At 42.9% G+C, this 22,012-nt stretch overlaps 1 protein-coding gene across 2 annotated transcripts in view; it reads left to right on the forward strand.

Moving 5' to 3' along the window:
• The first annotated feature begins 13,895 nt into the window (after positions 1-13,895).
• The window catches only part of PRR5L (proline rich 5 like), a 53,869-nt gene continuing 45,752 nt past the window's right edge, over positions 13,896-22,012 (forward strand). The window contains exons 1-2 of one of the 2 annotated variants that reach the window (XM_056492196.1): positions 13,896-14,084; positions 14,626-14,806. The gene's annotated coding sequence lies outside the window, so the exon portion shown is untranslated. The remainder of the gene's footprint in view (positions 14,085-14,625; positions 14,807-22,012) is intronic. The other variant, XR_008840578.1, reaches the window with a different exon arrangement.

The following is a 22,012-nucleotide window of genomic DNA, read 5'->3' on the forward strand; positions in this document are numbered from 1 at the left end:
TCTCTATTTTATATGGCTTAAAACTCAGAAAAGAGGAGGTACAACACAAACACTCAGAAAAGCCTCTATTAATGTCTCAAAACAGAAGAGCAGAACTGTAAAAACTAACAAACTGGAATAGAAATGATTTCTCTTTCTCTAGAGAGGTAGAGCTTTAGCTCTACCTCTCCACAACCATATGCTTAAATTACCAAGGCATCATAAGGGTAAATATCAAGATAAATGCTTTGAAAATGTCCTTCCCTGTATTATTAACATCACTGTGGACTATTAAAATTAAAAGGCTCTTTAAAACGTAATTGACTTTTTCATTATTTATCTGCTGCTGCTGCTGCTGTTCACTTCCACACGTGTAAGCAGTAAATCCCCAGAGGGTTGTTTCATATCTGTATAAATATATATTAAATGCTTTGCCTCTGGCATTTTAGAACTAGCACAAATGCAGCTGTGTTTGTGCATCTGTAATTTCAGGAGCCAGCCTCTCAAAGAAGTTTCCACTTGGCAGCTTATATTGTCTTCTCTGGAGTTTTACAAAATATCCGGTGTTAGTAACAAGGGTGTGTGAGGCAGCGTCAGAAGAGCTGAAATTATCTAATTACATTAAGACTTCAGACTGTGTTTATGTGAAACATTATGCCACAAGTAAATTGAATCCAACTAGCTGTCTGCTGGGCTCTTACCAATAGGATAAGAGTGATATGCAAAATAGTACAAACTAATTACTTTCTTTTAAAGGAAGCTCTTTAAGCAGATTATGTGAAAGACACCAAAACAGACTTCATCCCCAATGCCTATCATCTGTTGCATATTAAATGCAGCACATGTGACAGAAATTAATACTTTCTCTAGAAAAAAAACCTTTAACCATTTTGTGTGCATTCATTGTGACTCAGACAGGGTGAAGCATGGGACAGGTGCTGTTTGGAGGTGAAAACAAACAAAACATTGCAGTTCTGTGGGTCATGCAGTCATGCTGTGCTGTGGCCAGCAGCTCTGTGTCTCCAGGGGATGCAGAGCAGCAGTTGTGACCCTGAGAGCACAGGAGGTGCAAACCAAGCTGTGCTGTGGCAGGAGGGAGCTGTCTGTGGTGTGATTCTCAGGCTCAGCATGAGAGCTTTGGCAGGTCTGGTCTGTCATAGATGAGAGCAGAAAGTTCTGGTGTTTACATAGTGCATGTCCTGTTGGCTGTTACTAATTTAATGAGGGTTTTTCCTTAATTCAGAACATTTTATGGCTGTTTTATGTTTTTCTCCCCTCAGTAAACTGCACAGTAGAGCTTGCAAAACCTCCAGCCCCTTAGGACATGCTGTATTTAATCCTGGAATCCCAAAGTATGTAGTTCAATGAATTAGCTCAGTCTTTTACTGTGCTGAAAAGAGCACCTAAGCATTGCTGTGCTTGTTGTTCTGTTTCCTCCTGACTGATAGATCCTGCAAACAATCCAACTTCATTCCTTGTCCCCACAATGACTGCATTGTACACAGATCAACTGATGTGTGATGCACGGTGCCTCATCGTACCAGAGACTGAATCAAAGGGCTACTGAAGAGTGCCACAGCTTCAAAAAAATGATGTAGCTGAACCTAGAATCTGTTTTGTTTTGATAGATGTTGTTTAAACCAGGCTTCTCAGTGTATTTTCTGTTTAAAACCTCTTTTGATATGGCTATAAAATTACCTTAGTTGAAGAGTAAACCAAAGGATCATGACTCTAATATTAACCTTGGGAAGTAATGCCCTGGCTAATAGCCACTGATGTTGCTCTGTCACTGGGGTGCTTAGTTGTTTTTACCCAAGCTGTGCAACCCCATTCTGACAGGTTGTATCAGCAGAAGAGGCACTGCCTGGGGAACCAGAGCTGCAGGCATAGTTTGACTGGTTGAGTGTTCCTGTGACAACAATATATTTGCTGAGGGTTTGTGTCAGCTCAGGAAGAGAATCTGTGCATGCAACAGAGAGGCTGGACATTGATAGCTGACTTTATAGTTTCAGCTTGTCCACATACAATACAAACCTGTGGTTATAAAAGGCATATAATATATAAAATGTAAATAGAGTGGTGAAAATCAGGCCTTAAAGGTTTCTCCACTCTCTCCTGTAACTCTGTGCCAGTGCTACACAGGAGCACTGCTGCCTGAATCCTCCTGTTGCAGCATCTTGCCAACATACAGTGATGTAATGTTATGCAACTTCATTATGCAGTGACACAAATACCATGGAGCTGAAGCACTACTTTCAAGAAAAATTTCTTCCAGCAGTAAAAGCAATGTTTAAATCAACATAAACACAGGGTTTTGATAGTGAGGCAGTTTTGGGTCATCAACTGTTCTGAATCAGCATGTCTTGAAATGAAGCAGAATGAATTCTCATACCTTCAGCTACAAACTGTCAGAGTTCAGAGAAGTATAGATGCTTTACACCTCAGGAAATGTGCCCAAAAGTAGGAGCAATGTGGAAACAGCAGAACCATGTGTCAGAGCCTGTTGTGCCTTTTCTCTGCATTGTGGCTGTAGTGTGCAGTGAAGTGACAAAAGTGTGGGACAGAACTCAGCCATTGCAGCAGTCCTGCCAGCAATGCTTGTGATGTGGCTCCACTGGTGCTTTAGTTTGGATCAGTGTAGGTGTAGAAGAAGGGATTACAAGCAGCCTTTCACTTTTTATCAGCGCTGATTTTGAGTGCAGGGGTTAGATTCTGTTGAGTGAAATTAAACTGAAAAATGTTGTCTAGAAGTGTCCAACATGCTCAGATCTCATTAGGCATCCACTCCAGGGGATCCAAATGAAGGTGATTTCAATTGAAAAAAAAAACCTGGAATATGCACAGTGTGCATGTCAGATCCTCAGCAGCAGCTGTTAGTGTAGAGCATCTGTTCTACAGATTCTTGGTCTGCTTGACCTTACCATGCAGATGTAACTTGATCTAATTTTTAAGAGGAGATGAGAGAACCTACTGAAAATCAGGCTCCTAATTTTTAATTTCATTTTCCCCATAAATGAAATTGACCATATGAAATTCTTACTTCTCCATAGACTACAATCATTAGTGAATTAGTGCTTACATAATTTCACTGAAAGCATTTTGTCATTTCTGTAAATGTGCTGGTAATGGCAAGGAAAATTGCTAGTTTATTCTATAATATTCTAAAATATTTCACAATTTATACAAGTGGTAAATATCTCAATTGTTGCTGAAAATGGACTCCCTCCAAGAGTGGAATGTTCCAGCTGAATCAGCACACAAAATTACAACTATAGAAAGATGGGGGGTAAAATGGGAAATTGCATAAAGAATCCCGTGTCCTAGGTAAAAATCAGGATATTGCAATCTAACTTGGATTTGGATTAGCATTTCCCTCTGCTTTTATTATAAAAGTGGATGTGATTTTTAAGTAGTCAGGATCCTCCCAGCTACATTTCATTGGGAAATAGTCTGGAAATGCTCTAATTCCATAAACTGAGGCAGAAGTCCTAGAGAAAACATGTTTTCTACAGTAGAACATAAAGAGTCACAACACTCTTGAGAATGTTCCTGTCTGCATTTCTAAAAGGAAAGGCATTTAAGATACTGTTTAATGTAAGGACTTCAATCGATAAGTAAATGTTAAACAGTGTTTGGAGAAAGTTGGATGTTAATTAATTACAGCTGCATTTTCAACAGTTCTTACTAGAACTTTTTCTTAAGCAGATGCAAACAGGAAGCATAACTCTTTCAGTATCACCACTGATTCAGATTTGATTCAACTAGGAAAGAAAAGTCTGTAGTAACAAAAATTTTAAAACCCTATTTCCTTCCTGGAACAGGAAGTGTAAAAATAGGAATAGTCTACTTCCAAATCCTGCAAAAAGAGGTGAAAATATCTCACTTATTTCCAAAAAAAAATAAAAAATAAAGCACTTTACATTGTTTTTGAAAAAACAAGTACAGTGACCTTACCAGCTTCATCTATGAATATGCAGCATATTAAAAGAACTGACAGAAAGCACACAAGCACACAGAAATCCTAGCTACCTGATCCATAGAGCCTAGACAATGGAATACTTGCAGATTTCTGACTGTTGGAAGAGAGCAGTATCATTATTCCACTCAAAATCCCAGTCAAACTGGCTGTGATTATGTGTAATTTAATTTTTTTTTTTTTAAATCACAACATTTTATTAATTAGATGTCAGGTGCTTTCTTTATTGAGCAAATTGACAAACACTAGTAGTATGTATAATTCTCTGAGACTCCCACTTTCGTGGTTTTTTTTTTTTTTTTTTCACCCCTTAAATACCATTTGGCTTGTTAATTACAAAAGTTTGAGGAAACAGTTTTTCTACCACCCAGGTTTGGGCTTGGATATTAATTCTCATCTAGAAACTTCCTGTCCCAATTCTCTCTTTGTCTTGGTCAGCTTAAAACCACAGTAAGCCTCAAATACTACACAGTTCCAGACCTAGTCATCTTGAAGCAGGAGCCTCAGAGTCTAAAAATCTCCTTCTGCTGGAGTCATGGAGTCACTGTTTGAACAACCATTCCCATTTCTCAAGATAAGGAGGCAGCAGAGGAGGTTTAATATTTCTGAGGTCTGATGCACAGTCAGCTACTTCACTAAAGAAGCAGTTGTGTTTGGGGGCACTTGAACAGACAAACCTCTCTCAAAATGCTGAGGCCAACTCTCCTCCCATCTTAGAGCAGGGAGGTTTCTTCCAGAATACTTTCTTGGGAGCATCCAGCCTTCTGCAAATACGATTTACATGATTAGCTGGAAGCGAGTCAACACCCCCAGACCAGGGCACAGGATACAGGAGGATTTCAGTATGAGCTGGGTTTCCTGGAGGGAAGTCCAGCTAAAGAGGAGTCTTGCATTCTCCCCAGTCTATTGTTCAGTCTGACTTGGACCCTGGCCTTTTCTGTTTATTTGCTCAGACAGCCCATCTCCCTGCATACCAATCTGTGTGTGTACAGTAAACACTGGAAGCTCATTGTAGTGGTAATAATGCATTGCAGTTACAAGAATCCAAACCTTCCTGGGTCAGCTGCTGACCTTGCTTCTTTCTGCCCTCTTGTCCCTGCTGGCAGCTCGTGCAAGAAGGTAGGTGCAGGCAGTGTGTATCCTGTGCATATCCTGAGCACTGCACTTTCATCACATGAGAAAAATACCTGTATGTCAGCAAAATATCTTTTTCAAGGTCCCTGGAGGCAACAGAAATTTTGTTGCTTAGAATTCTCTATTCATAAGAGAGGAAAGCTTTTATTTGGTTAATTTTGTGACCACTGTGAGTAGAGAAGGGGGCAATATGGCATCACATTTGAATTGACTAGTTTGAATTGACTTCATTACCTTTGCAGTTCAGGCTGTGGCTGTGTGTTTGGCAGTAACTTAACTCCTGTTAACACTGTTCTTTCTCTTTACCTCCTATCAGGAACAGATGCCATGGAGTTTGCTCCAGCAAGACATCTGTCCTTCACAGACTTTGGAAAACACAGACATGAAAATAAATTCAAAGGTACCTGCATTGTAGAGGAAAACTGTTTGAACTGCAGGGAGTACCTCATGCTAGCTTCAGCTTAGCTAATACAGGTTAGAATAGTGGTGGAGATGACTGAGAGAAGTAGTCTTTCCATATGCTTTTCCTGTTCCTGTGGTCCACCTAAGGCAGCTATGTTTGGCTGCTGTCAGAGACACAAATCTGAGCTGAAGGGACCCATTCTGGCCCTCAATATGTTACATTGCCTAGTAACCAAATGCAAGCTGGCTGGGATTCCTGCTAGCCTACCTGAGCCAGACTTAGGCAATCAGACACATTTCCTATTTCCAGTTGCTTGTAACAATTGTATAATCAGACTAAGAAAGCCTCTCTTAGAGCTAAAACTACTTGTTTTTAAACAGGCTGATAATTCCTGGTGGTAATGGATCTGTCAGACAACGTGTAGGTGCCCTTGCTTTTGCAGCTCCCTTCCCAATTCCCCTGCCTAGTCCTGAACATCACCTCTGCCTCCCTGAGCAGCCCTCTGTGCTGGGTGCAGCCTAATGCAGAGTCCCTTAATGAAGCACATTCCCCAGCTGCAGGAGAACACCACAGTGTCACTGTCGCTCTGTGCCTTTGTACCTTGCTGGGCAGAGCTCCTGGCCAGGGGTGGGACACAGTGCCAGCCAGGCTCTGCTGCACTGGGCTGCCACCAGAGCTGCTTGTCTCCACTGCTCAGGACTGTGCCTTTCCTTAGCCATGGCCAGGCAGGTGCACTTTCTGTAGCAAGGCAAGGATGGGAGAGAGGCTGCCTGCTCAGGGCATGGTGTGCATAGATCCAGTGAATAATAATCCAGAGTAAATTACTGTTTCCTTGGAATGCTTTTGCCATTTTGATTTCATGTTTCAGCAAGGTGTGAAAATAGTGGGAAAGGAAGGGAAGGGGGGAGGGAGAGAGCAAGTCAAGGAGAAGAGGCAAGCTGGTTTATTTGCTGAGTTTTATTGGTTGCAAAGCCCATGTGTTGTCCCTGTGTCTGTTCTAGTGAGTTGGCACCACACACACAAAAATCTCATATTTCCTTTAAATGGTTGAAATTCCAGTCTGGCCTGGCAGAAGGGTAAATTCCACATAAAGAGCAGTCTCCATGGAGAGTTTTTGAAAATAAATCAAAAACCTGAGAGACTGAGAAAAATTCTGAAAACTGGCAATGTGTCAAACTGATTTACCCAGCTTCATATTGGCACAGTTGGGGTATGACTGCCCCCACAAAAACACAGAGCCTTAGACACAGATTCCACAGCTGGTGTTCCAAAACCTGTGTTAGCTCACTGGAGAAGTGTGTCTACACACAGCCATGTGGCCACCATAAAGTGTAGCTCATATCCATATGAACATGTGCATATGGGATTCTTGAGTTAAATGCATTTATTCTGGCAATCACGAGCTGAATTCCACAGGTGCACAGACCCTTCTGGCTTGCAAAGACTCATCCTGTGGAGAAGGTCAATGGACAGTCTGCATCTTCCTTTATGCAGTGCTTTTAGCATCTTGGATCCTTCCTCCTGCTTTATGGTATGGTCTGGTACAAAGGCTCTCTGTGATAACCATAGATAATTTGGGATCAGAAGCATCTGATAACATGGAGGAATTCTATGAAGCTCTCCTTCACTTTACCATCCAGGTATCTCCCACAAGCTGTGCATATTATAGATATTTGAATCTTGCTCTGTATATTGAAATGCAGTTGACATTTCAAATGCCTCTACTTGTCCACCAAGGATTCTCATCCTCCCTAGATTAATCCTACACTGTATCCATCACTTCCATGCCAGAAGTCACTGACACTCCTCTGTGAGACAAGTGTTTAGTCAAGAAAGAGGCATGTAGTTACTGAGCTGTGACTCACTCATTCTGCCAGTACTTCTCTGTGCAGATAAACTCAGAATGGCCAAAGGTTCTCTTCTCCCCCACACAGCCTCCAGCCATCTTCCCCACAGCACAGCCCCATTCCTGGGCAGACAAAATGAGATCTTTTAGCCAGTAAAGGCATCTTCCAGTGTGGTCAGCTGGCTATGTCTGGAAAAGATGACCTGGTGATCACAGTGGAAGTCAAGAGCAGATGAGTAAATAAGCACCAAGCTGTAAACATGTACGTTCTGTCCATGGCATTCTGTCATTCCTCCATCTATCAAGAAGGCAGGGTCACCTTGGGGAGGTGAGGAAAAGTTGTCAGCAGCTGTGCCAAACCAGCAACATAAGCCACAAAATAACAAGTAAGAATCTTGCTCCTAGAGGACAAGGCATGTCTGCCCATCATCCCACCAACTGTGGGATGGCTGAGGGTTCAAGTCTTTCACATTCTCTCTGAATATAAATACAGGCAGAGCTACTCTGATCCCTTTTGGTACATCACATGATTTCCCTATGGCCCCTGACCAAAATGATTCTTGTGCCAGTCAGCTCAGGAGGTGAACATGTCCTTCTGCCATGTGCACACAGATTTGTTTTCAGCTGGCTCTGGGAGCTACATCAAAATGACAGTGCCTAATGCATTTAGGGATTTTAAGGAGGAAAGCCTGGTTTTTTTCCTCATTAAGAGAAGTCTACCCCCAGCAGTGACTTTCACTGCATTGGGGTCTGCTTCTGCCCTGCAGAGCAGAGCATGGTCTACAAATGAGGTGTAGAAAGTGAAAAAAAGACAAACTGAAAACCAAGAGATGAATCACACCAAGTCAAGGATGAGTATAGGAAGACACCTTAGAAACCTCCTGTAATCAGAACAGAATCATTTGGCATCCATTCACCAGCATTCACTCATTTCACCCTAAGAACCATGTCAAAAACATTATAACCCAAAGCTGGTGCCAGCAGACAGCTGATACATGAAATATCAAACTCTCTGCAGCTGGTAACTGAGCCGTTGGCCAGCTTGCCAAAATTACCCAAATTACCCCCTGTGGTGAGCTCTTTACTGGCACAGCCTACAGATGCACAGGGCTGGCTCACAGCAGGCAGCACACATGGCAGAGAAGCTTGCAGCTCTGCTTCCAGGCCTGTCCTTGCACTAAGGGAGCACAGTGAGGTTCTCCTGCACTCTTAGGCTGGTGTGTTGGTGGGACTCACACAACACTGGATCCAGGTGTCTCTTTCAGATGCCAGCACCAGCACAGTGTCAGGCCAAGCTCCCTGTGAGCAGTGAGGGCAGTGTCATCTCTGTAACCCAGCTCATCCTCCTGGTCCAATTCACTGTGCAGTCACAGAGATACTGATGGCACGAGGGAGGGGCAGTGCTGGGCAGAGCTAACAGCCAAAGACAGATTGCTTTTTTCAGTGGCAATCACAGCTGACTTTGGTGAAACTAAGATATAAGAAAATGCAGTAACATGCAGACAGGAGAGGAACTGTGGTGATAAGCAGAGAAGGACAAGCCAAGAGAGGGAAGGAAAGTAAAAGGTACTCTTTCAACGTGAGAGGTGAGTGCAATGACATTTGTAGCACTGTTCTGCATAAATATGAGTGAAGATTATAGTTTTGAAAGCTGGAGGAAAAGATATCACAGTAATTTTGATATGAAGTGACTGAAGTAAGGCTGAGATATATTGCTCTGTGGGTAAAAAAGGACTTTATTTGAAAGAAGACACCCAGAAAATATCTGGAAAATTTAGACATTGCCTTAAAATGAGAACGTAGAGAAAGAATAGTCTGACTTAAAAACAATGCCTAAATAAATGTGTGTATGTGTATTTAAAGTTAGTATAGTAAGCTCAAAAAGGAAGAGAAGGGACTGAGGTAGAGAAGGCAACCATGCACTGGTAATTTAATTGTGAAATTAAAGTCAAGATGAATAGAAGTGACCAAAAGAAAAAAGTCCTCCTGGAGGAAGCCAAAGGATAACACACTGATGAAGCAATTAAGGAGGAAAAGGAAATTGTAAGATGGAAAATGAAAGGGAAAAGGACTGCCATGTGTTTCAAAGATTGCTGACATGTCAGAGAAGATGGGAACTGCTCTGAGGATTCACTGAAACATGGTAGTTAGAAACTGTGACACACCACTCTGATGTGGGAGGTACAGAAACCAGATTAGAGAGGGTTTAGGTGGATGTATAGGATTCCAAGTAATGAATTTAAAGATTCAGTTTACTGATCTCAGGGATGAAAGGCAAGAGGGAGATGGAGTAGATGGAGATGCTGGAGAGACAAATGAAGTCAGGAGCAGGATGGAAAGACTTAAAGCAGGAGGATAGAAAGAATGGTTTGTTATTCTTGCTTGTGACCTTTGGAAATTTATATTATGATTTCTAGCAGGGGTCAGTGTAAGGAATACTGGTTGCCACTGCCTTTGTCTGGCTCTGATTTGTGATGTGACTGTAAAGCATCAAACACAAACACACTTGAGTTATTTAGATCCCTGCCCGTGGGCTATTTTGTTTGTCTTCCCCTCGAAGTTTGTCACTGGCATGACAAACAGGGCTCTGCTGAGGAGAAAGCTTTAGAAACACAGAAATTAAAGATGGAAAATTCCTCTGTAAAAGATCAACTAGCCCACTGTGCTTGGTAGGCCAAGGGATAAACACTGTGTTGTGCTTATTAAAAATACCACAAGAATCTCCCACAGCAACTGCTCCACCAGGCAGTGGATCTTACAGCCAAGCCATTGTGACAGTACTCATCCTAATCTTTTTGCTTTGTTTCATCCTAGTTTTTCCCTCCTCACAATAATAAGCTCTCACTTCTGTAAACCAAAATAATTGTTCTCCCACAGCTGCATCTATTTTTTTGTAGCATTGTGTCCTACACACCGTGCACAGCTGTATTTAGTTCTCTCAACTCACATGACAGGGTCTCTAAATCAATCCTTATCACTTCTGCTTTTTAAAAAAAATAATTCACTTGTGTTTACTGATGTCTTTTTGATGAGAAGATAGTCAGGACTGAATGCAGTATTCCAAAGAGTTTCTACTACACTTCCAGTAACAGAGGCTTTTGTTACAGTTTCTGTTTATGAACTCTAGTATCCCATTGTTTTCTTGTTTCTGTTTTTTTTTCCCCTCCCATCATCTCAAATTATGGGTCTGTCTAATTTACTGTCTGCTCTCCTGCTATTTTAGGTCTCTCTCAGCATTACAGCTTCTGAGAATTTGTCTTCTCAGTGAATAGCTGTGACTTGAATTTTTTTTTGACAGATGTAGTAGTACAGCTGCATGTTTCCCTGTGGAACTACATTTTGTTTCCTGAATATAATTTGTGCCAGAACTTTGATTTGTAAAATTAATAGAATAGTGTACCCTCAACCCCACAGCTTAGAGCTCTTCCCTTCCCCTTCCATCCCCAAGCTTGAAATCATAAAAATGAACATTAAATGGCAGCTTATAGAAAAATATTTTTTATTCTATTTGAAAGAGTTGTTTAAGCTTCATGGCATCACTGATACATGAAATTCTCTCACTACAGTCCCAAGAGAAAGATTAATTGCTCTGTTAAACAATTTCCAGTGTCATTGAGGATTACCAGACATGTCCTCCTTGCTGATATGTGATAGAAGGTTGCTGCTCCCAGCTTATCCCCATTTGTCTGCCACATACTCCTTGCCAGAATCTGCAAGGCAACTTCAAATGTAACTATTGCCTAATCCTTTGTTTCCAAAATCATCCTCTTTAGTTGAAGTAGTTTTTTTTTTGCTGGCCCCTCCTCCCCACCACACATTGGACAGATGCAGTAACTACCTGCTATTCTTGTAGATGGAAAGGGCAAGAGATGCTCGTGGATAGGATAAGAATAAAATGTAGATTGGTGACTTAGCCTGTTTTAGCTGCCAGAATTGGTAATGCTCCTCAGAAATGATGACTCCTCATAGCCTGCACTGTGTGTCTTTCCCCAGGACTCGTTTCTGGGAAGAACACGGTGCTGCAGACCTGCTGGATCACACAGCCAAAGCAAAGGTGATACACTGCAGCCTCATCCCACCATCAAGTGCATTATAAGCAAACCAATGAAAGGTCACATCTGTTAGTCACAACTCCTGTGGTTAGGCTCTTATTGAGCAGCAGGCTGTGTGAGAGCAGGGCGTGTGTGTGCTCAGTCTCGCTATAGAGCGTGCTAGAGAGGATGTGTGGTGTTAAGGCAGAGTGGCAAAAACAAAATTAAGGCTGTAGCTATTTTTCTCATAGCTGTTCACGATAGAAATGTCCGTGGCAACATTGTTGATGCTGTCAGTTTGGCTGCTTTTCAGTTCTCTGAGAGGCCATAGAAGAGCCTGCTCCTCTCACAGAAAGCACACAGCAGTGCATTTGCACCACACATTGTCTTTGGGGCAGAGAGCAGACACCTGTGAATTAGCACTTGTCTGTGTAAGGCAAGGAGCTTTCTTCAAAAATTGTATTCTTGTCTTCTTGCTCAAACCACAGCTAAAAGGGGAAAAGGAGAAACTCAATGTAATTTTTATCATCTGTCAACCTGAACACAAGCTTTTCTCTTCAGATCCCTTTTACTGCTACTTTATTCTACCTGGGCAAGCTGTAGGGCAGGATTTACCTTATGTAACTTTTAAAGCTAGGTGTGTTTTGCATAGACTCAGGTAAAATTAATCCTACCTAAGTTTTTTATCTCTTTCTGCTGGGCTAATATTTCTAGTTGTCGTGTCTGCCCTTGCCATATATTGAAGTCTTCCCAGTACCTGTGCTCCTGCATAACATAACAGGGGCCCTCACTCTCAGAGACAAAGACTATTTTCTTTCCACAGAATCCTCACTTCTTCCTAATGAGGAAATTAAAGAGGACCTCCCCTTTCCTTCTGGTGTGTTGGCAGGGGTCTTTTCAGATCTTTCCTTCCTCTTCTCTCACAAATTAGAGTCCAGCCATACATCAGGATGGTCATAGTTAAGTCTGTGTTTGTGACAGTGATGTCTCTCAGTGGCAGTCCTGAAGCTAGAACCACATGGGTATGGAAACCAGCTTTTCCTTCATAAACCTTATGCAGGAATATGTTCCACACCTGAAATGTATTGTCAAATTTTGATTCATAATCATGTGAGTTAAAATTTAGGGGAAGATGCTAGCTTGTGGGATGGTGTTTTGGTTTGTTTAGACAACCTGGGAATTTCTCTTAAATGGAGCATACCACCTGAACAAATATGTCAGGTCACCAGACTCTTCACATGAAAATTCCTTAGGATTTTTGCTGGCCCATGAAGTACAGTAAGTCACATCCTTGCTTTGCAATTGATCTACCCACAGTGATGGTCACTTCCCAGCTATACCATGAGTTGAGATCACCAACCAAACTCCACTTCAGCAGTGCTGTCTCCAAAAACTAAGTGACTGTTGTCTTGAAAAGCAGGTGCAGAATGAATGACAATATGCACTTTTAATTACTAGTAGACTAACCTATTTTATGTTCTGGGTAGGTATCAACTGTCATCATATGACACACGACTCTGGGGCAGAAAATATGTTTTTGTATGTGTTCATACAGCTTGCAGTAGTCTTGTCTGCAATCCTTAGGTAATGATTTTGTGTTCATAACAGTAAATCCTAAAATAGACAGCAGGTAAGGTTCACACTACCTCAGTGAGTCTTTGCTTTAAACATCTGGAGATAGAAAAAAAAGAGACATGAGAATACAAACACATATGACAGCTGTTCTTATCTAAGCTAGCTATGGATATCGACACAACTTAAAAGTGTTAAAGTTTAACCGTTTTAACTGTTAAAGTGTTAAAGGATTCCAGCGTGAACTAATGGAGTATCACTAGCTTTTTTCATTCTGAGATCAGATACAACGCAGTTTTAAAGTTATGATTTGAATTCTCTTGACAATGAGTGCATCAGGTTACCAAGCTTCACCATGTACGGTGCATGATTCACGAAAGGCTCTAAAACAGTTAGGAAAATCACACATTTTACCAATCTGGTCTGTCTCCTTTAAGCACTTAAAGTCTCAAGTGTTTTCAATTAATGAGTAGCTCTCAAAAGTCAGTACAACTATTTGACTTACATGTTCCATGCGATTGCTCCCTGATTGCAACTAATTGCAGCTTTTAATCTCTTTAAGGACCCCGAATTACAAGTGGTTTATTTCAGCAGTTTCCTGTCTGATATCTGCTATAGGCTGTGACAACAGGACAGAGCAAGCTGCAGGGCGCTGCAGCTCGCACCACGAGATCAGAATAACACAAGCCCTGACTCTGAGGGGCGCATCCCCTCCGGAGCCCCGGGACCCGCGGCTGTGGCCGCCCCGCCAGGCCAGCGGGGAGCCGGCGGAGCTCCAGCATCTCCGGGAGCGCCCCGGCACGGGCCTCCCGAGCTCCTCCATCCCTTCCACCGCCTTTCTGCTTAAGGTCGGGAGAATTCTCGCTTCCTGGCTCGGCGGGCAGGGAGGGGAGCCGGGGAAGGCAGGGGAGGCAGGCGCGGTGCCCCGCTCCGCCCGGCCCGGCCCGGCCGCCGCTCGTCTCGGCGGGGAGGAGCCAGCCCGGGGCAGGCTGCAGCAGCCGGGGCTGGCCGGCCGCCAGCAAGAGTAAAACCCTGGCCGGTGGGTGGCAAATTTCGCCAGATCGCGGCGAGGAGGCAGCGCGTCCGTCCGTCCGTGTGTCCGTGCGTGCGGCGGGCGCGGAGCCGCAGTACAGCCCGGCCCGGGTGAGTGCTAAGCTCGGGCTCGGGCAGCTCGGGCGGCTCGGGCAGCTCGGCCGGGGCTCGGGCGGCTCGGGCAGGGGCCGGCCGTGCCGCTGGCGGGGATGGTGCCGGGAGCCGCGGACCGGAGCGGGCCGGGCCGGCTCCCCGCGCCTCCGGAGCGCAGCGCGGGCATGAGACCGGGGTAAGTTCTCCATTTAAAAATATTAAAAATAGACCCTCCGGCTCCATAGCGCTGCCGAGTGAGTCATTTCCAAAGCAAATGTCTCAGTCTAACCCTTCCCCCCAGGAGATGCAATAATTCTGAAACCGGGACGGAGGGAAAGAGATCCTTCTCCCGTCCTTCTCTAAATAAATTGAATTAGGACGTAGAGGAGACAAAAGCCATAAGAGTAGCTGGCCACCTGTTTAACAAAGTGAAGCGCAGCTCCATCCCTTTCTCTCTTCCCTTGTACCTCTCCCATGCCGATGCCACCCATCTTTCACTCGGAACCTCTCTGCCCTAGGAATATTGACAGTGCTTTCGTGGTCACGATCTATTTTCCAGTTCCTTCCACTGCCAAACACATTCAGTGCCACTGTCTTCTCCACGGGACATCAGCCACAGCCACGCATCATTCCAGCAGTGACCCCAGTCAATGCAGCTCCTGGCTGTCTATGCTGACAAGAGCAGTCCAAAACACAGCTATTTTTTCCTGCCTTTTCCAGTCATATGACGATTTGTTCATGTAAGTGAGCTGTCTTGACTGGAGGGATATTTCGTTTGTCAAAAACAAGTGCTGAGCGTATTTATAGGCACTGCTGCAATTTTGTGGTGTGAAAGATCTCGGTTATGCAGAGCTCGTCGGTACCTGGATCAGCGTGCAAGACCTGTTTGCATCTCACATATAGTGCTGTGTGTGTGCATATTTAATGTATATAGCCACAGATCATATTTCATGGTGAGGTAGCATGCACAGAACACAGGAGCCGATGAGCAGGTTATTTCTTTGTCTTAAACAGATGCCACACTCCAGCTGTGCAGCATAGCTCTAAATCAGAGGAGATAAGATACTGTGGTCTACTACTGAACTGACTTTCCTGAAAACCCCCTAGCTGCAAGTAAAATCCTATCCTCTTACCTCTGTGAAGAACTTTGTTAGCATTTTGACAAAAAAATTACTTACAGTTGAAAATCTGTGAAGCAAATTATGTCAGCTGTTCTACATCCATGACAAGGATGTTAGGTTTGAGAACATGATCTGTGGTAGCAACCCAAAATTTAATGGCCTGTCTGTGTAGGTAAGTGGAGAATTGTGATGTAAAAGCACTTACATTCTTTTTTTGCTGCTCAGATTAAACCTCTCCTATTAAAGCTGTTTATACCTTTTACAGCCAAGAGAGACCATTGTGATTGATTGACCTGTCACGTAGGGTGAAGAGTGCTAAGAAATTCCTGCACAAGGCATGCAACTTTTCTCTTAGCTGTAACATAGAAGAGATTCATGAACTTAGGGGTGCTACCAAAACACAAGAAAAAGTAGAGTTCAGATCCCAAGTAAATGCAAATTTCACAGTAATCTAGGATGAGGTATGCTCTTGATGCACAATTCATTGGCATTCAGAAAGGCATTCTTGCTACGATACAACATCTGAGGGAGCAAAGTTCTTGGGTTTGGGTAAAAAAACCATGCATTTTGATGATTTCCTAGCTTGGAAGAAACTTTTCCAGGGATGGATTATTCTTGATTTTCCGTGAGGGAGGTGTTCTCTGTCTGAAGTAGCTGTCATATCAGGTACAGTGTGTTGCACTGGGTTCTGCAGGGATGGCACTGGCAAGCTGGCAGTGACAAGGATGGGCAGGGAAGTACAAGAGCTCTCAAGCCCTTTTTGGGAGTCTTTTTTGATAGGTCAGCTTAATAGTAATATTTCATTTTGGCAGTTTTACAGCACAGTTAAGGTGACAGTTTCACATTTGTCTTTCGCCTTCAAGATAAAATTCTTTGTAATAATTGCATGCAGTGTGTTTATGGGTTGTCTGATATCACCTGAAACTCTGATAAGACTTTCAACGTTCACTTTCAAAGTTCAGCTGGAACACAGGTAGTGTTTACTGAGTCCTTGCTCCCTTTTGGAAGAATTTCAATTCCTTAAACTTCCAGCAACCAAAGACAGAATAGGTGAGATATTTAACCTTTTCTTTGATGTAGCTTCTGTTGGAGGAATGGGACTTGCATGTATCTACAGGGATTTAAAAGTAGCAGACACATAAGTACTAGAATTTTATCCTTTTTGTAACTCATATTCAGTGAGTTCAGTTTTCATGTGACTTTTTTAGGCGCCTGTAGTGTTTGTGGATTTTTTTGCCCATAATGTATGGCCTTTTGTACTCATTGTTTCAGCTGATGTGAGTTCAAGCATAAATATACACTGACTAAATATGTGCTGGGTTCCAGGGCCTATTCAGTAGGGCATAACAACCTGTTTTTACTGCACAAGATGAGTTTAAGTGCAGCTCAGAAGATGGGCTGAGGATTTTAGCAAAACCCCAGTTACACTACAGCTGGCTGAGGATGGGCTGTGATGTATAAGCAGCTATTTAACTGCCACGTTTTAAGCCTCAGGGTTAAAAAAAGTGTGGCATACTTAGGTTTTTAATAATAATAACAGGAAAGTGAAAACAAAAACTAACAAAAAGGAATAAGAATGAAATGCAAGAAAGCACAAAGATAATAGATTGTCATTCTAGTTGCAGTAAAGTTCTTAAATAATTTTGGTTGCTGACTTACTATTTGATTTTTGGTTAAGTGTATCTTGCATGCTTTCTGATTAACATTCCTAGAAGATTAAGCATGTCATTTCATTTAGACTGATAATGACCTTTTTGCTTCTGAAATTACATTTTTCTCTCAGTCCATGCTTTTTCCTGGCATACAATCATAGAAACATAGAATGTTTTGGGTGAGAAGGGACCTTAAAGATCATCTAGTTCCAAGCCCCAGGTATGGGCAAGGACACCTTCCACTGGACCAGGTTGCTCAGAGCCCTCTGCAACCTGGCCTTGAACAATTCCAGCTCCTTTAGGCAACCTGTTCAGTGTTTCATCACCCTCACAGTACAAAGTTTCTTCCTAATGCCTAATCTAAACCTATTTTCTTTAAAGCCATCCATCCCCCTTCACCTATCACTGCATGCCCTTGAGCACAGTTCCTCTCCAGCTCTCTTGTAAGGCCCCCTTCAGGTACTGGAAGCTGCTCTAAGGTCTCCCTGGAGCCATGTCTTCCCAGGCTGGGCACCCCCAACTCTCTCACCCTGTCCATGTAGGAATGGTACTGCACTCCTCTGATCACCTTCATGGCCCTCCTCTGGGCTCCTTCCAACAGGTCCATGTCCTCGTTGTGCTGGGGGCTCCAGAGCTGGATGCAGCACTCCAGGTGGGGTCTCAGGAGAGCAGAGTAGAGGGAGAATCAGCCCTTTTAACCTGCTGGCCATGCTGCTTTGGGTGCAGCCCAGGATGATTGTCTTTCTGCACATTGCTGGGTTCACCAGCACCCCCAAATCCCTCTCCTCAGGGCTGCTCTCAATCCATTCTTGGCCCAGCCTGTATTTGTACCTGGGATTGCCTTGACCCAGGTACAGAACTGTGCAGTTTGCCTTGTTCAACTTCATGTTCAGGTTTGTCCTCAAACCTGTCCCATTCCCTGGATGGCATCCCTTCCCTCCTGTGTGTCTATTGCACCACACATCAGTGAACCTGCTGGGGATGTCACTGCTCAGTGCCACTGTCCTTGTCACTGACAGTGGTGTTAAATGAGCCTATCCCAGAACTGACCACTGCTTTCCACATGGATAAGGAGCCATTCACTGCAACTCCTTGAGTGTGACCTTTAAGAAAGCATCCTTTGGCTTGTCTGTTCCTCTCTTGTGAGTTCCCTTAGGAATTTGTTTGTGAATTTCACCACATTTGACCAAGGAGGGAATGGTCTAAAAGGTCAAATGGTCTAAATGGTCAAAGTTTCTCTGAGATTTGTTAAAATATTTTTAGAGCCCATGCTGAAGGAATGGCTCTTTGTGGATGTTATCGCTTCCCACGTAGGTGAAATTCAGAAGGGAGAGCAGTTAGTAGTAAGTTAGTTTCTGGGTTTGAAAACATATTTGTCAGTTCAGTCTAAAGGCTAGGTGAAATTCAGAAGGGAGAGCAGTTAGTAGTAAGTTAGTTTCTGGGTTTGAAAACATATTTGTCAGTTCAGTCTAAAGGCCTTTTGTACAGAAAGGGTTTGATAGCTTACTCATACTTGTGTCATTCAAGTGACACATTCCTGGGCTGTTTTTCTCCAGAAGGGGTGCATTTACTAGGGCATCTGTTGAATGCAGGAATACTGCCAGTGGAAGGAAATAACAGTGTGTATTTCCTCTTCCTTGTTTTCATATGTGTTCCCATTTAGCTGTATTTCTTGAAAATCACCTGCTAATTAAGTGAGTTTAAGACTGGTAGGTCTGGGAGCAACATGAGCTACTGAACTGGGGGCCTGAGATCCTTGGAATACTGCTTTGCTATTAAATCTGGTTTCTGGAGTGTTAAAAGCTTTGCTGTAGAATTGGAGACAAAGCAGTGGTGATTTTACATCTGCTGTGTGTTGGTGGGTGGAACTCAAAAGACAGATGCAGGTAAGTTTGGTGTTTAAAAGAATCTGCTGGCTGCTATGGACTAGGACAGCACTGCAGTGATCATTTTTGAAAGGATGGTTGCTCCAGCTGTTATGGATGCAATTTTATGGAATGCCTAAAATAGCCTAAAGCTTTCACTTGGTCAGAAAATGATGATAGATCTTATCTTTCCCCCTTCTTATCCATTCCTTCTCCCTATTGGATTGATTTCTTATTGTACCAAAGAGGTAAGTGTATTTTTTTGTTCTCAAACCACTCCATCAGTTTTATTTTTCTGGGCCTGCATGACACTTTTGCTTCTTGCCTTTCTAGCTAGTTTTTGGTGTTGTAATTGCTTTTGAGGGGATAGTGTATTTCAACCAGATTAAATCATCTGTTTGTGCATCTAATTCAAATTTGTCTCTACCTTCATTCTGGTCAGCTAAGTGATTCTAATGAGCTGTTCTCCTCTTATTCTCCTCAAGCATGTCAGAGTGTTTTGCAAACATATCATGCCTTTTAATAGCCATTAAAGTTTTCTTCATTTTTTTTAAGTATGCGAGTCGTACGAATTAAAAATTTGTTTTGAATAACATAGGACATCTGTGGTAGAAAACAAAATAACTTTGTTATTAGATGCTACTCCTATATAAGAGGATATTAATTTTTCTGTGTGTTCTTTACTGTGAGCTCATCTCTGTAGTTCACATTGAACTAGCTTGCTCTGGGTTATTATTGATTTCTTGCATTTTTTAATGAGTAGTTGTGCTATCTTCTATGTGGATGTGAAGTTGCAGTCTTACTTTGAACTGACTGTAAACTCCAACGGGGCTGCAGGGGTCTCTCAACTTCAGAGAAGGTCCTCAGGCCACGGTGGGATATACACAAAGGTTTTTTCCCCTCCTCATATATTTCCTCTCACTCTTAAGCAGAGTTTCACTTTGAGTTTCAGGTTTGATTTAACCTCAGAAACTCAGAGCACAACTGAGTGGATACCACTGAATTTCTTTATAAATGGTTCTGTTATCACAGCCAAGTTAGATCTGTTGGTGAAGTTGTTTGAGATGTATGGAATAAAGGCATGGTGTGGGTCAGATTGGAAAAGGGAATATGCAAAAGATGGGGATGGAAAACACGGATACTGCTGTGTGTGTTGTGGAGATGGGTGTGTGCTGGGAAAAGGGAGGTGAGATCTTGTTTTGGGTAGCAGTGTTCTGTGGCAGTAAAACGATTGATTATATGATTGCATACCAGAGTGTGAACTTTGTATCAAGAGAGCTGTTTTCTCTTATTCTGTTGATGTCACTTTGATAACATATTTAAGCTCAGTAGTAAAAATCCGGACATTTTAATTACAGATATGTGAGGCTAGTAGAACACCTCTGGGCTACTTGTGGAACATCAAGTTGCTGCCTTTGTGGTGGTGAAGCCAGGAAAAAAACCAGAGACACCTTTTGGTATTCAGTCAGCTTAGGGAGAGGTAAGGAGAGGTAGATCAGATCCATCCTTTTCTCTCCAACACCATCAAATAATTTGGAAGGTTCATTAAAGCAGCTTAGAGGGATATTTTTGTTTGGGGAGTAGGATCCTGGCTTGCAAGGTTGAAGACCAGGCTAAGTTACTTCACTGGCTTAGCAACTTTTATTTCCTCAGCCAGAAAATTGAGCTAATTATTTTTACTCTTATTAGTATGCCTCCAAGAGCTCTTGATGAAAGGAGTGATTTGCAGGACTGAGTGTGCCATCTGCCTGGGGCTGAGCCTCCCTGGGATCCCTCAGGGCTTTCCCATGGTGCAGGGAGGGCTGGCAGGCTGCAGATGTGGGCAGGCAGACAGGCAGCCCTGGCAGCAGCTGGCAGTGCCCAGGCTGGGTGTGATGGGGTTGCAGGTAATGTGCGTTGGCTGCCTGGAGGTCCTGCATTTCCCAGCTGGCATGAACCTGCACACACAGCTTGAGCAATCACCATGGTACAGCATTCTTTTGGCTGTGCCCAGTGGGAATGGAGCATTGTCCTTGTGAGGAGTAGGGCATAGCTCCTGAGCCTGCTATGGCCTGTGATCCCTCATCATAACCTCACTACAGTTTCCCCTTGCCAAATTTCTGAGACGATTTTTGGGATTTCAGAGACAAGTACCATTAATTTATGGGTGGAAGAAACTGTCTTTTAAAGTTTGCAACTTGAGAGTCAATCCTGTTGACAAGACTGAAAGACCTGAAGGCTGGACTTGCACTCCTCCACCTGCCTTCCTGAGCTGGGAATGTCTCCTAGCATGGGCTGTGCTCCTGGTGCTAGCATGAGCACACCTGCAGATGCACCTTTCCTTATGTCAGGAGCTGCTCACTAGACAGTGTCACCACTTTTCCATGCTGCTTCAGGACTCAATTCAAACCTTAGTAAGATCAATAGTTAGATTCCTGTAGTTTTTGTGGGCTGTGGATTAAGCACTAAACTTTTCATGGGTCAGATAGACAGAGGTGTGAAGGTGGGAAAGGGTGAGGGTGTAGGAAGGACCATGCCTTGAATTGGACCCTAGACTGCTCCAACATTTTTGACACTCTTGCTTTTGATAGCTTCTGAGGTGTATCTAAGACACAGCTTCTGATTATTGTTGACCAGAAATAACTTCTGTTAGTTATTGAGTGAATCTCAATTTGATCAGCTTCTCTCCTGAAAAGTAGGAGAGATGATGATCAAACCTTGTTTAATTTTAAGAAAATGAGCAATTGGAAGCTATAAGATGAGCTGAATGTGCTGTTAATTTAGCAGTGGCAAGTACTCTGTTAGAATATAAATGAAGTTCATGCGTGTGCCATGTGTAATTATGATGACCTACAAGACTCCAAGTTACAGGCTGTGGGCTGCTTTTCCACTTCTGATGGCTGCATAGCAGGTAAATGAGGGATTTTTGTCAAAAGTAGCATCTTCAGATCTTGCCAGTTGAACTCATATCAAGGGTTTTGCCAATAACATACTTCCTTAAAGATTTATTGGGCTGGAAGAAGAACCAGCTAACAAGAATCTGGTTAGAGCTCTGCATACTTTTTGTGTCTGAGGCAGGATGGGACTGCTCATTAAGCATTGTAGGCTTAGTACAGTGGGACATTTTTCTAAAGATTATGCTGCTTCTGATTACAGCATATTGAGGTGCATGTTGCAGTGTCCAATTTGTGTGTTTTATGATCATAGGTCATTAATGTCACAATTGCATGAAGCATATAAAAAAGAAATATAAGCAGGTTTGTATTTTTCTTTATGAAGGGGCTATTTTTAACACTAAAAATAATTATATGGTACAACATCAGTCATGT

Source organism: Oenanthe melanoleuca, chromosome 5 (genome assembly GCF_029582105.1).
Source record: "Oenanthe melanoleuca isolate GR-GAL-2019-014 chromosome 5, OMel1.0, whole genome shotgun sequence".
NCBI classification, from domain to species: domain Eukaryota; kingdom Metazoa; phylum Chordata; class Aves; order Passeriformes; family Muscicapidae; genus Oenanthe; species Oenanthe melanoleuca.